The sequence below is a fragment of the Elephantulus edwardii genome, unplaced genomic scaffold (assembly GCF_000299155.1).
Source record: "Elephantulus edwardii isolate Elephantulus edwardi_28Jun2011 unplaced genomic scaffold, EleEdw1.0 scaffold00166, whole genome shotgun sequence".
In the NCBI taxonomy this organism is placed as follows: Eukaryota; Metazoa; Chordata; class Mammalia; order Macroscelidea; family Macroscelididae; genus Elephantulus; species Elephantulus edwardii.
This window is the reverse complement of record NW_006399916.1, coordinates 262,698-272,873: the sequence shown is the minus strand read 5'-3', so window position 1 is coordinate 272,873 and position 10,176 is coordinate 262,698. Positions and strand designations below refer to the sequence as shown.

General features: G+C 41.5%; 1 pseudogene; it reads left to right on the top strand.

The window, feature by feature from the left end:
- The first annotated feature begins 3,116 nt into the window (after positions 1-3,116).
- LOC102854601 lies at positions 3,117-4,112 on the top strand (annotated as a pseudogene).
- Positions 4,113-10,176: the final 6,064 nt, after the last annotated feature.

The following is a 10,176-nucleotide window of genomic DNA, read 5'->3' as shown; positions in this document are numbered from 1 at the left end:
GGGTTTGTGCGGGGAGAAGGGTGCAACAATGAATGAACGGAATTCCAAAATCTCTGTAGATGTTCACTGAAATGAAAAATAAACAAACTAAATTAAAAAAGAAAAAGTATGGAGACAGGACACATCCTTGTCATACTCCCTTCCCAATTTTGAACCATGTTGTGTTTCCTTGCTCTGTTCTGACTACTGCCTCTTGGTCCAAGTATAGGTTTCGCATTAGCACAATCAAGTGTTCTGGGATTCCCATTCTGCTCAGAGTCAGCCACAGTTTGTCATGATCCACACAGTCAAACGCCTTTGCATAATAAATAAAACCAGATTGACATTCCCCTGGTATTACCTGCTTTCAGCTAAGATCCATCTAATGTCAGCTACTATATCCCTAGTACCATGACCCCTTCTTAACCCAGAATGGACTTCCGGCAGTTCTCTGCTGATGTGCTGTTCCAGTCCTTTTTGGATAATCTTCAGTAGAATCTTGCTTGTGTGTGAAATCAATGATATTGTTCTATAGTTTCCACACGCTGTTGGGTCACCCTTCTTTAGAATGGGAACAAATATAGATCTTCCAGTTAGTTGGCCAAGTAGTTGTTCTCCAGATTTCTTGGCACAACTTAGTGAGCATGTCCAGGGCAGCATCTGTTAGCTGAAATATGTCACTTGGTATATCATCTATTCCTGGGGCCTTATTTTTTGCTTTTTTCCTTCAAAGCAGCTGGAACTTCCTTCATCACCATAGGTTCTTGCTTGTGGACCAATTGGCAGCATCAGAATGAATGGTGAAGAGATTGAGCTTGTTCACAGCTTTAGTTTGCTTGGCTGCACAGTCAACACTCTTGGCACCAGCAGCCAGGAAATTAAAAGACATATTGTGATGGGAAAGTCTGATGTTAGGGACCTTTCCAAAGTACTGAAGAGCAATGCTGTCTCTCTGGAGACTAAGGTGTGTGTGATATAGGCCATGGTCTTTACAATCACTTGTTATGCATCAGAGACCTGGACAATGACTAGGGATGATAGAAGGAGAATTGATGCCTTTGAGGTGTGGTGCTGGAAAAGAGTACTGAGGGTACCATGGACTGCTAGGAAAACAGATTCATCCTGGAAAGGGTTAACCGGGCAGTTAAGGAGGGACCGGTCCTTGGAGAGGGACATCATTCTTGGTAGGGTGGAGGGACAGTGCAGGAGGGGAAGGCCCTTTATGAGGTGGATTGATTCAGTGACTGGGGTAATTGGGATGGGTGTGTCAGCGACAGTGCGATTGGCAGAGGATAGAGCAGGGTTTAGGGCTGTTGTACATAGGGTCGCTATGAGTCACTAGTGACTCAGTAGCACATAACAACAACATTTCGGGATTGCTTTTACATGAACGTGTATGTTGCTTTTGGTAGGATTGTCATTTTCATGATATTGAGTCTTCCTATCTATTAACAGGGAACATTTTCCCATTTATTTAGGTCTTTTCTTGTGTCTTGCAGAAATGTTCAGTAGTTTTCTTTATACAGCTCTTTTGTGTCTCTAGTTAGGTTTGCTCCCAAGTATCTCAATTTGTGGTTGGCTATCATAAGTGGTTTTGCTTTCTTGGTTTCTTTCTCTGAGTTCTCTTTGTTACTATAAGGAATCACTTTGATTTTTTTTTATTATTGATCTTATATCCTATCTGAATTGGTACCCTACTGAATTGATCCACTAGCTCTAATAGATTTTTGTTGAGTCCTTTGGGTTTTCTGTGTATACTATCTTATCATCTGCATACAGTGACAATTTAACCATCTCTTTGCAATCTGGATACCTCCTATTTCCTTCTATTATCGTATTGCCCTAGTAAGTACTTGCAATATGATAATAAACAGAAGTGGTGCGGAAAGAGACCTCAAATAATGAAAGCACTTCTGAAAGACAAAAATGAAGTGGGAGGCACAGAAACATACTACACAGTGATAGTAACCAAAACAGCATGGTACTGGTATAATGACAGGCACATAGACCAATGGAACAGAATCAAGAACCCAGAAATTGACCCATCTATCTATGGTCAACTGATATTTTACAAGGAAATAAAATCTATCAGGAAAATGAAAACCACTTCAACTGCTGGCAAAACTGGACTGCTACTTGCAGAAAGCTCAAACAGGATCCACATTTCACATAGTACACAAAAATCAACTCAATGTGGATCAGAGACATAGGAGTAAATACCAAAACCAAAAAGTTCATAAGAGACAAACTGGGACCAAGTTTAGAAACCTTAGTTTATGGTATAAAGAGCTGACAAAGAAAGCCAGAAATGCACAATCTGAAGAGGATAAAATTAATGAATGAGACTTTCTAAAGATCAAATCTGTGTGCTCATCAGAAACTTTTTTCAGCAGAGTGGAAAGAAAGCCTACAGATTGGGAACAAACATTTGGCAGTACCATCTCAGGCTAGAATACTCCTGGGTCTCCAGAAGAAAAATACTGATAACCCAATTACAAATTGGGCAAAAGGCATGGAAAGGCTTTTCACAGAGGAAGATATTTGGATAGCCAACAAACACATGAAGAAATGTTCAAAATCACTGGCAATGGCCATAAGAAAGATGCAAATCAAAACCACAACGAGATACCTTTTTACCCCAGTAGCAGTGGCAAAGTTTAGTGCGGCAGCAAGCAATAAATGTTGGAGAGGATGTGGAGAGGTAGGAACTCTCATACACTGTTGGTGGGATTGTAAAATGGTACAACCACTCTGGAAGGCAGTTTGGTGTGTCCTCAAAAAGTTGAACATAGAAACTTTGTATGTTCCAGCTATTCCACTATTAGAGATATACCCCAAGGAAATTAGAACTGAGACACAAATAGAGATCTGTACATCAATGTTCATAACAGTGTTATTCACCATCACAAGGCAATGGAAACAGCCCAAATGTTCAAACACAACTAAGTGGATTGAGCAATTGTGATACATTCACACAATGGTATAATATGCATCATTCAGGAGTAATGATTTTGAAAAATATTACATAGGGGTGGGAAACTTGTCCTGTGTTGAGTCTGTAGTGGATGCTGGTTAAGATATCAGAATGACTTCCATTTTGACTTTCATTTTCAAAAAAATCTTCCGAGTACCTCAAAATGGGCCCTCAGATTTTCTGTAAGATCTCTCAGTTGTTCTTGCCGGCTATGGGCTGTCCCAGGCCCTCAGACCAAGACAAAGAACATTTATGCGAAGTCCAACATAAGCAATATTGTGGTGGTCAATGGCGTTCGCATTCCATTTTAGCTGTCATGTACTGCATACAAGGACTTGATGCCCCATGATTTGGCTAGAGCAGTATTAATGGGTCTGTTGCATCAGACCAATGTCCCAAAGGAAATTTATTATCTCATCTTTGGAACACTTACTCAGGAAGTGAAAACAAGCAATATTTCAAGAAAGGCTGCCCTGGGAGTTGGCTTCTCTGACAAGACTCCTGCTCACACTGTCCCAATGATTTGCATCTCGGCCAATCAAGCCATAACTATAGCTGCCAGTGTGATGTGGTCACGGAAGGTGGTGTGGGGCTAATGTCTGACATCCAATTCATCATTCGAGGAAAATGATGCTTGATTTTGGTCAGCGACTGTCTCTAAATTCAGGTTTAATTTCCTAGCACCTGAGCTCCCTGTCTGTGGTGGCTGAATTCTCCACAAGTGAGACCATGGGCCATTCTGCGGACCAACTGGCCACTGTCTTTGCTTTCTCTCCCCTGGATCAGGATGAATATGCTCTCCAGTCTCACACCCTGGCCAAAAAAGCACAGGACGAAGGACTCCTTACTGACACTGTCCCCTTCAAGGTTCCAGGAAGAGATATAGTTGCTCAGGATAACGGCATTCGTCCTTCCTCCCTGAAGCAGATGGCTAAGCTGAAACCTGCTTTCATCAAGCCTTCTGGCACAATGACACCTGCAAATTCTTCTTTCCTCACTGATGGTGCATCGGCCATGCTTATAATGGCAGAGGGAAAGGCTCTGGCCAAGGGTTATAAATCAAAGGCGTATATGAGGGATTTTGTCAATGTGCCTCAGGATCCTAAAGACCAACTCACTCGGACCAACATACACAACTCCGAAAGTTCTAGAAAATTAGCAGTAAATGTTTAGATACATAAATATCTTGACCAACCTTAATAAAATGGAGAAGTATTACCAAAAAAAGGGAAAATATTACATAACTTAGGAAAGACTGCTGCTGAGTGAACTAATTCAGTCTCATAAGGATAAATACTGGATAAGACCATTACCGTAAAACTAGAAGGATAAAAAACATGAATGGGAACCCAAAGGGGGATTGGGTGGAAATAGAGGGGTGAGGACAGGTAGGGGCAAAACCACAGAGTTTCACAGTTTGGTGGGTGGAGGGAGTAGGGGAAGGAAATGAGAAGGATCTGGGTGGAAAGACAGGGTAATCATGGGAAAGGTCCAATAGTGATTAATTTTATGAAACATTGTGTGGGAGAACGAAGATGGGAAAGAATGTAAGGAGCTGCAGGAACAGCAAGCTGCATAGAAACGGGCCACCATGGCCCTCTATAGCTCTCTGTTTATTGATAATTAAACAATTAAATGGTTGATTACTGGTCTTCAATATGGATTGAGGCTCAATATCAAGAGATCAAAGATTCCCCAAAAAGAATGGGTGAGTCCTGTGGCTCCCAGTCCCCCTACTGCCAAGCCCACACCACCGTCGCAGCTCCATGAGGCTCCCATGGCCAGACCCCAGGGATAATCTCACCTGGGATGGACGGCAGGCACCGATTTCTGAAGCTGGTGTGGCAGAACCTCCACACTGCTGCAGAATAGACTTGTTCTGGGAAGATTTCTCGGAACCAAGATGGCAGTGGCAGGAGGTGTGGCCTGGTGAGCAGGAGGCCCAGCAAGCCTCATTGGAGCAGGTAACACAACTTAAATGTACCCAACAGCCAAACAGTTGACTGCTGGCCATCAGTGTGGACTGGAGCTCAATATAGGAGGACAGAGATGCTTGGGGCTGGCTACCAAGCCCACACTGCCACGACCCGATGCAGCCGCTGTGGCCAGGTCCCCTAGCCTAAACTGAGCAGTGAGCCCTGGGCTCCATGGCTGGTGTGGTGGAGCCCCTGTGCAGCCGATGAGCTGCAGGCTTCTGGTGTAGGAGCAAGGAGTGGTGGCGATGGCAGCAGCAACATGGAAATGCAGGAGGTGAAAGTTGGTCTTGATAAGGGAAAGCATCTCTCTGTCAGTGAAGATTTTCTTGGACAGGCCAGAGAAGAAAATCAACGCAATAGATTGATAAGGGTCGCTATGAGTTGTCTATGACTGAGGACACTTAACAACAGCAACATATCCAAGAGGGCAGATATCCTCACTACACCAAATCTTTTGATCTCTTGACTACTGCTGCCAAGAACTGTTTAGACCTCGGGAAGATCTGTTCACCACTCTTAAATCCCCTTCTCCATTTATAAAGGGAGAGGGCAGTGATGCCTACTTCAAATTGTAATCACTTGGTGGAGGGGAGGGGGGTAATAGTGGCAGCACCAGAACTGAGGGTGCTGTTCCTGGTCATGGTCTTCAGTGAGAAACATGTTCCAGACCTCGTGAGGGGGGACTTCGGTAGAGGGGTTTGCTGCCCAGCCCTTGGAGTGTCTTACCCAGCCCTCAGGGTGTTCTGTTCCGTCCCTGGGGTGAGCCATTCGGCCATCGGGGTAAGCCATTGGGCCCTCGGGGTGAGCTGATTGGCCCTGGAGGTGAGCCATTTGACCCTTGGGTGAGCCATTGGGCCCTTGGAATGAGCCTATTAGCTGTCAGGTTGAGCAGATTTGCCCTGAGGGTAAGCCATTCAGTCCTTGGGGTGAGTCATTGGGCCCTTGAGGTGAGCCATTGGGCCCTCAGGGTGAGCTGTTCGGCCCTCAGGGTGAACCATTCAGCCCTTCTTGGGTGTGCCATCCAACCCCAGGAAGATCCTTCAGGTAGCTGCGGAAAACTGCCTAGGGTATACAGGAAATTTTATATAGGCCACTTTCCTCCACCTTCCCCCCCTCTCCAGTACACCTGTAAGTAACACCACCAAAGCCCTTTTATTTGTAACTCACAAGTTTGTTCTCTCTAGATTTGCTCCCTTTCCTATAGGTAACCTTAACATTCAGTTTTACTCCAGACATGAATCCTGAACCCAGTTCCAGAGACAAAAGGGAAATATAACTTCCAACTAAAGAAGTGAAGGAGGATGGAGCCTCAGGGTTCAGCAAGACATCCCCACTGGATCCACCTTGGTAAATACTTTGCATCCAGAGGGCGGTAAATGTTAGGAAAATAGAACAAGAATGCAAGCAGCTTCAACTCAGTACCATCAGTAAGGTGTTAAAATGGGCTCCCCTTCCTCCCTTCCCTTTGACATCAATGCCCCTGTTCAGCATGAAGAAGCTAGAGAGTCAGTGCCCCATTCCCAAATGAGAAACCCACAAGTGAATAAGAAATTTCTTTGTTAAAAAATAATAATCACCATTGGACTATGCTCACCATTACCCTGTCTCTTCTGGTCCTCACCGGATCTTTCTCATTTCCTTTGCCTACTCCCCCTGCCCACCAAATTATGCAACTCTGCAATTTCATCTCTGCCCTTTTGCTCTCAACCCTCACCCCCTTTGTATCCCCATCCATGTTTTTAACAATAAATAAATTTTTTTTAAATGTGTGTGAATGATTGTATGAAACATAATGTAAATGAAGAATAGTGTGAAGCACAATTTTGTGGATCATAACAAATTATGGCTAACATTGAGAAGAATGAGAATCCCAGAACACTTAATTATGCTCATGGGAAACCTAGACTCAGACCAAGAGGCTAGTGTGTGAACAGATTGAGGGAACATGGCATAATTTAACATTAATAAAAGTGTGCGTCAGGGCTCTGACTCTCCATACCAATCCAATCTGTGTGCTGAGCAAATTATTTGAGAAGCTGGGCTCTATGAAGAAATATGTGGCATCAAGACCAGAGGAAGACTCATCAACAACTTGTGTTAAGCAGATGACACAACTTTGCTTGCTGAAAGTGAGGAGGGCTTGAAGTGCTTGCTGCAGATGATCAAAGAATATAGACTTCATCATGAGTTGCATTTCAAGATCAAGAAAATAAAAATTAGTACCACTGCACCAATAGGCAACATCATGACATATGGAGAAAAGATTGAAAATGTCAACAACTTCATCTTCTTTGAATCCACAAACAACACCCTCAGAACCAGCAGTCAGGAAATCAGAAGATGTATTGCACTGGGAAAGTTTGCATTCAGGGATCTCTCCAAATTATTGAGGAGAAATAATGTCCCTTTGAAGACTAAGTAGTGTCTGATTCAGGTCAGGGTCTTTTCAATAATTTGCTATGCATCTGAGAGCTGGACAATGAATAAGAATGACAGAAGAAGAATTGATGCCTTTGAGCTGAGATGTTGGGAAAGATAAAACTTCATTTTGCATACGTTAGGCATGTTCCTTGTTTTTGTTGTTGTTAGGTGCCTTTAAATTGAGGATAACTCATAGTGACCCCATTAGCAACAGATATGAACCCTTTACTGTCCTGTGCCATCCTCACAATCTCAGACACACTCAAGCCCATTGCTGTAGTCACCGTGTCAATCCACTGATTGAGGATCTTCCTCTCCTTCATCTTACCAAGCATAATGTCCTTCTCCAAGGACATTATAGCCTCTCCTAGTAACATGCCAAAACTGTATGAGACAAAGCTTCATCATCTTTGCCTCCAAGGAGCACTCTAGATGCACCTTCTCTAAGATCTATTTGGTTGTTCTTTTAGCAGTCCATTAAATTTTCAGCACTCTTACCCAACATCACAATGCAAAGGCATCAATTCTTCTGTCATCCTTAGTCATTGTCCATTACTAAGAGATTCTATACCTTGGAAAGAGACATCATTATTGGTAAAGAGGAGAGTTGGCAAAAGAAAGGAAAATTCGCAATCGGATGGATTGACAAACGATTACAGCAGTGGGTTCAAGTGTGTTAGAGATTGTGAGGATGGCACAGAATAGGACTAAGCTCAGATCTGTTGTTCATAGGAATGTTATAAGTCACTTTCAACTTGACAACACCTAACAAAAACTCCTAGAATCCATGGGTGTTTCTAGGATTTTACCTTATTAACTTTCCCCTTTGATTCTGAAATCTTGACATTTTAAGATTGGGGCCTACAGAGTGTCCATCCCAAAATCTATGGAATGAGTCAGTATCTTATCAAAAGTATTGGCCGAAGAATTCATCCATCTGGCCTCAGCAATCTGGTCTCCTACACAATTTCAGGAATAAATAAACCAAATAAGAAAATAAGAACAACTGCTACTATTTACTGAGTTCTATATGTCCAGCACCATGATATATACATACTTTAAAACCCAACAGCATTCCCATTGCTTTTGTGAAAGGAAAAATGTTCATTCTTCAAGAACATAATTTTCAAAAAAATCCTGAAGTCATTTTTATACAGACACAGATGGTATAGAGGTGGGTGTTGACCTGAATCATGACTGTGTTTGTTCCAAAATAAATTGAGTATAGAGTAATGAGACCAATTTTCTACATGCTTCAGAAACTAAATTTTAAGATTACAAAAGAGAGGAGGATGAAGATTTGGAACAATGGCAGCCATCCAAAAGAATATTTGTTGTCAAGGTGACTTTATTTTCTTAAAAAAGCATTTGTTTTCTGCATTTCAAAGGCCATTCTTTAGTATAGAAAATGTAAATAAGAAAAAATAATTTGCAATCTCCTGTTACGTTCATTGTAATATTATTTCTATTAAAACTATGTGACAATGTATATTCTTAAATTTTTGTATGATTTATAACCCTTGGTTATTTCCTCATTATAAATTTTTAGATGTAAAATTTCTGAATTAAAGACTATTTACATTCTTAAGACTTTTCAAATTCAGTGCCAAATTGGAGAGAAATTATATTTTGAAATAAATTTATTGAAGAAGGGAAACATGGATTTTGTGACAGAAATGAGGCTGGAAATAGAATGATGATAGAATTTTGTACAATCAATGATTTATTCACTGCCAATACCTTTTATAAGAAACATATGGCTACTATGCACATTAATTCCACCTGATGGTCTACACAGGAATCACACTGATTACATCTCTGGAAAAGTTGTTAGAGAAGCTCAATATCAGCTGTGAAAACCAGTCCAGGTGCTGATTATGGACCAGACCATCAACTATTTATATGCAAATTCAAACTGAAGCTAAAAAAAAATTGAATCAAATCCACAAGAACTAAAGTTTGACATTGAGTCTATCCCACCTGAACTTAAAAACCATTTCAGGAACATGGTTTTGTTTTTTGAGGGTTTTTTTTAAAAAAAAATAAATAAAATTTTTATTTTATACTAGTATATTTATTTACAAAGTGTGTATACATTGTTTTCACACTGGATCTTGCCCATTTCCTTTATTTACTCCTCCCTCCAAGAAATCAAACTGTGCAATCCTATGATTACCTCCTCCCACTCCCAGCCCTCTACCCCCCGTCCATCCTCACCTCTCTGCTCCTCTCCCACCTTGGATCCTCCTACATGTTCTACAGTAATAGTCTTACACAGTATTTGTCCTTATGGGACTGAGTTAGTTCATATAGCATAATGCTTTCCAGTCCCTCCCAAGTTAGGTAATGATTTACAAAATCATTGCTCCTGCATGCTGTAATATTCCACTGTGTGAATGTACCATAATTTCTCAGTCTGTTCGATTGTGGTTGGATATTTGGGCTGTTTCTATGTTCTTGTGATGGTGAATACTCTGCTATGAACATTGGTGTATAAATCTCTGTTTGTGCCTCAGTTCTCATTTTCTTGGAGCATATTCAGGAACAGGTTTGAGGCCTTGAACACTAACAAGCAAAGATCAGATGAGCTGTATGAGGCTATCAAGACTATCATCCATGAAGAATGCAAAAGGTCAAAAGAATCAAAGACAGAGGAGGAAGAAAAGAAAAAAAATGGTGTCAGAAGAGACTCTGAATATTGCGCTACAATACTGAGAAGCCAAAGCAAAGGGAAGAAATCAATAAATTAATGAGCTGGACAGAATATGTCAAAAGGCAGGTTGGGAAGACAAAGCAAAGTACTATAATGAAATGAACAAAGAGCGA